This window comes from Hippopotamus amphibius, chromosome 6 (genome assembly GCF_030028045.1).
Source record: "Hippopotamus amphibius kiboko isolate mHipAmp2 chromosome 6, mHipAmp2.hap2, whole genome shotgun sequence".
Classification (NCBI taxonomy): domain Eukaryota; kingdom Metazoa; phylum Chordata; class Mammalia; order Artiodactyla; family Hippopotamidae; genus Hippopotamus; species Hippopotamus amphibius.
This window is the reverse complement of record NC_080191.1, coordinates 28,111,644-28,116,988: the sequence shown is the minus strand read 5'-3', so window position 1 is coordinate 28,116,988 and position 5,345 is coordinate 28,111,644. Positions and strand designations below refer to the sequence as shown.

Genomic DNA, 5,345 nt, shown 5'->3' with positions numbered 1-5,345 from the left:
ATTATATATATCTATATAATTCATTTAACCATGACCAGTTAGGCTACTTTCAATAGTTTACTTTTTATACAAATATTTTATGTACTCAAATTTGTTAAAATTTCTGATTATTCCCTCAGTATAGAGTTAGAAAAGTAATACATTCTACATTCCGGATATTATAGCACCATGATTAAGAGCATGGATTTTTAAGTTAGACACACCGTGGACATAATCTTGAGTCTACTAAAAATTATGAGATGTATGTTCCGGGCACATTACTTAACCACTCTGACACTCTTTCTTCCTCTGTAAAGCAGGAATAATACCTCAAGAGGAGCAGTCCTACGAGAATTAAGTGATATAACATATGTGTATAAGGCATAGTGGTTACAAGCTTGAATCTACCTGGTTTGAATCCTGGTTCTACCAAGGACTGGTTGTGTGATCTTGGATTAATCTCTTTGTGTTTTAGTTTCCTCACCTCTAGAATGGAAAAAAAAAAAAATAGCGTCTCCTTTATAGGGCTATTGAAAGATTTAAAAAAAAAAGAGTTAATACGTATAAAACAAAGCAGGACCTGGTGAATGGAGAGCCCCCAATAAACTTACTGTTGCCGGTTTTCCAGTCCTGGCAAGCACTCTACTACCATAATAATTATTCATCACTATACATTCCTTTCTAGAACGATTGTACATATTTTCTTATAGCCAACATTAAAATGCACATATGCTTCATCCATTCCGTATAACAACAAAACGAAACCTAGCAATTTGGGGGACCATATAATTTAACTTGCCAGTTATGCTTAGGAAAATAGGACCCTTCGAGAGAAGGAATATCTTTCATCCTATCCAACCTAATCATTTTCCTGTATTTGATTATCCTCATTAAAGAAAGATGAAACAGACTGGGTTTTTTTCAATTCACACCTAATAAGTCATACATTTTAAAAAGCCATTCACCTCCTTCCTCAAGTTTATTCCTCTCACCTCACTGGGCACACCGCCACCTACACAGCTCCTACAGATATCCAGGTCACTGGGATCAATCACCAAACAAGCATTTATTGCTTACCTACTGTGTACACTTTTGTGTAAATGGAATAAAGTAGAATGTCCTTTATGGATACGTCAGAATATTTTTGAAACATTAGCTGATATCCCCTTTCCCCAATACCTTACTCCTCCCCTCTCACCCACCCTTCAAGCAGTCATGCAAGCAGCTGCAACCTTTGTTTTATTGCCTCAGAGGAATGATCTAAGAGCAGAAAGCAAAAAAATAGCCCTTTCCTGGCTTCTTTCCATAATCTAGACCCCCAAAGCATATATCAGAGATTTGAGAGAAAAATATGATGAATAAAGGCAAGGCTTCCTTCTCCCATGTCCTCTTCAGCTATAGAAAAGGTTTCCTGGTCTTGAGCAACGGGATAGAGTCAGAGGGAAAACAAGAACAGCGTAGGAATCATGCTTTACAGAGAGAGGGCACCAGACCTGATTTCTAGGCAGGTCCTAATAAAGGCTTTTGAGGTCCAAGAGGAGAGAGAGAAGAGGACAAATTAAGGGAATACAGGGGCATAAGGGAATTTTGGGGATGATGGATATGTTTATTATCTGGATTGTGGCAATGGTTTTGTGAGTGTATACATAGGGCAGAAAATATCAAGTTGTATACTTCAAACATATGTAAGTAAGTGTTTGTCAGTTATACTTCAATATATTCATGATATAACATTCATGAGAGAGAGAGAGAGAGATCTGTGCATCAATTCCAAATAGATCCCCAGGGAGGATACAGAACCCAGAGAACAAATGGCTGCCTGGTGGTATGTCTAGACAGATAGGATCTTAAGCAGCCTGTCAGTTTCTAGTCTCTCTGGGTGGTAAAGGAGACATAGAATGAACATTCTGTACCCAGAAGTGGCACAGAAGCAGGAAAGAGAGCTGCCTAGAGTCATGTGGATAAGGACAAAAGACATTTCCAGGCCAGCATGTAGACCACTGACCAAGCAGCTAATGGAGCAAAGGCCATTTCAGCAGATGCCTGTGTGGCCAGATTACGGCAGGGACCCGCAGCACACCCCCCCCCAATCCTACTCTCTAGTCTTGGCTCAAGTTAAACTCTCTGAAACTCTGGCACAACCCTGCGGTCCTTCTCTAGGGAGAAGGAGAAACCTCTGAATTCACAGACATTTAGTTTTTGCCACTCTGGCAGAAAAAGGCTTGAAATAGAAATTGGGTAGTTACAGATGAATAATACTGTTGTCCCTCAGTCTCCGAGAGGGATTGGTTCAAAAACCCCCTGAAGACACCAAAATCTGTGGATATTCAAGTCCATTATACAAATGGTATAGTATTTGCATATAACCTATGCATATTCTTCCCTACACTTAAATCATTGCTAGGTTACTTATATAATATCTAATACAATATAAATGCTATGCAAAGAGTTGCCTGTGATCGCCCAATTCAAGTTTTGCTTTTGACATTTTTTAGAATTTTTTTTTAATATTTTTGATCCATAGTTGGTTGAATCCACCAATGCAGAATCTGGGGATACAGAGACCCCACTAAATACATCCATCATTCCCAAAATTCCCTTATGCCCCTTGGTCATCCCTCAATTTGTCCTCTTTTCCTGTATATCTCAGTTCCAAATTCCATGACTCCATGCTGAGACACAGTCCTTCCCTTCCTTGAGTAATATTCTAAATTAGCAGACTCTGAATGAGACTGTAAGAACAAGGGTAGGTGCTATGACAATGTTGCACAGCTATCATCTAGCTTGATATCTGGCACATAATTTTACTTAGTATGTATTTGTGGAATATTTGGATGGATGGATAGGTAAACTCAAGTATACAATAAATCGTTGCTAACCACCCAGAGGAGCACATGGTAAGTGCAAAATGAGTGGTTTTAGAAGTGAGTAAGTGAAATAAAGAGACTGCTGAGGACTGGAGTCACTACTGAATTCTTCATTGGAGGAGAAAGAACTGGAGATGGTACCTGAAGACTGAGTAGAATTGGTTCAATAAAGAGATAGGATGAGTAGAGCATGTGGGTGGGTAAGCCAGGGTGCAGAGAGGCTAAAGGGGTCACAACTCAAACTAAAGTAATTTTGGTGCCAATCCAATGTACTTTCTTCTATACTCTTTTCTAACCACAGTATGTGGCAAGGATCTGCTGACAATATTTGATGAATGAGGGATGGGTGGATAGAGTGGAAGAATGTTAGGAATAATTATTTTTTAAGTTACAAGAATTGGAACCGAAATCTTGAGACAATTTAGTCTCTTTCTGAAGTTTAGCTTTTACTTTTTTAAATGCTCAACTTTTATTCTAATAGCAGAATAGATACTTATGGAGGATTTCACAACATTTTAAATTACATTTAATCAGCCTTAGAAAGTGTTGGGTTTTTTTTTTAAACCTGGAATTCAAGTTATTCAAGGACTTATTGGGTAAACTCTTTCTAATTCTGCCCACCTAAGAAGATCTCTAAGTCCATTTCATTATTTCAATACCAGTTCTGCAATAATAGTTAATGTTGTGCTACAATTTACAAACCTCCATTACATATGTTATCTCATTTATGTCTCATAATATGACCTCTGAAGTAAATCTTCATTTTTAGACAAGCAGAAACTGAGACCCAGCACACTCACTTACTTCCTTTAATTCACCAGCCAATAAATGGTCTCCAATAATCAGTACCGAGGCTACAAAGAACAAAGAGGTCTTAAGAACTGCAATTCAGGAGATACAAATTCCAGTAAGACTGAAAGTGTTCTGGGGAAGAGGAAGAGTCAGAGGCTTACAAAAGCAAAAAGCCACAAGGTTATTAGAATTGCCCAGTGAAAACTGTGATTAACTCTGACACAAGTCAGGAAATATTTGTCTTTGAGCAATGACAAATTATTTTGGGGAGGGATGCGATAAGTAGTTAGGCTATCTTGAGTTATTTTAGGATAAGGGTCCAATAAGTGTCTTTAGTTTCTGGCAGATCTTCTCGATGACTTTGTTAGTACAATAAGTGGTCAAAAGTTCAGATTCCTTCCAGGATGAGACATGCACAAGTCATACTTCCTCAGTGGCCTCCTGGTTCCATTTTAGAGAGCTCTCTTAGCGATACTGACTCCTTTTTAATTTTCTTTCTACAATGGTAACACCTAGACTCACACCCACACCTTTCCTCAACACCATCTTGCTTTACCATTGTTCCCTGTAGTCCTTAAAGAATGAGAAAAAATACCGAATTGCAGAACATACACTGTATGTGTGTCTGAAGGAGAGGATATAATGGTGAGTTAACATATTGAAGGATTTGGGGGGGGGCGGGGTGGTTCCAGTGCGGGCCATAAAACCTGCTGGACAAATTCTACAGGAGCTGTAACACCAACGTGTTGAAGGATTTTAACCCTGAAGAAACAATAGTTGTCATTTGAATAAAAAGAAAATCTTTAGTTTTCCTGGAAGGGAAAAGAGTGTTCTTTGCTCAGCTACTCCATATTCATTATGTATATTTGGGGGAACTTCTATATAATCTCCCACAAAGTCTCCCTCCTTTTTTAAGTTCTCTCCCTAGAGCTAGAATGCTAGAGAAAAATTTTTACATAAAAAATAATTAAGCTTTCTCACAGAGCGAATCCCTCAAAGTAATGTATCATAAAAAAAGAAAACCTCTAACCCAATTTTTTTCCTACCTGAGAGTGTTAGGGAGCTATATGTAATGAGGTGGATAGACCTAGAGTCTGTCATACAGAGTGAAGTAAGTCAGAAAGAGAAAGACAAATATTGTATGCTAACTCACATATACGGAATCTAAAAATTGTACTGATGAACTCAGTGACAAGAATAAGGACGCAGATGCAGAGAATGGACTGGAGAACTCGAGGTTTGGGAGGGGGCGGGGGGGTGAAGGGGAAGCTGAGACGAAGCGAGAGAGTAGCACAGACATATATATACTACCAACTGTAAAATAGATAGCCAGTGGGAAGTTGTTATATAACAAAGGGTGTTCAACTCGAGGATGGAAGATGCCTTAGAGGACTGGGATGGGGAGGATGGGGGGGACTCGAGGGAGGGTGGGGGGGGAAGTCGAGGGAGGGAGGGAATACGGGGATATGTGTATAAAAACAGATGATTGAACTTGGTGTACCCCCCCAAAAAATAATAATAAATAAATTAAAAAAGAAAAATTAAAAAAAAAGAAAGAAAGAAAACCTCTAACTTAATTTTTTTCCTACCTGAGAGTGTTAGGGAGCCGTTGACCAAAATCACCTGCCTTGCCAGGCACCATAATAACCGCTTGCATGTGTTGTCTCGTAACAGGAGGTCCCGATGAGAAACATGGTGCTGCCGCAA

The 5,345-nt window shown here is 39.0% G+C and overlaps 1 non-coding gene across 1 annotated transcript; it reads right to left on the bottom strand.

The window, feature by feature from the left end:
• Positions 1-4,316: 4,316 nt before the first annotated feature.
• On the bottom strand, positions 4,317-4,379 carry LOC130856199 (U7 small nuclear RNA). Its single transcript, XR_009054492.1, has one exon. It is a non-coding gene; the product is annotated as a U7 small nuclear RNA (small nuclear RNA).
• Between the last annotated feature and the right edge of the window lie 966 nt (positions 4,380-5,345).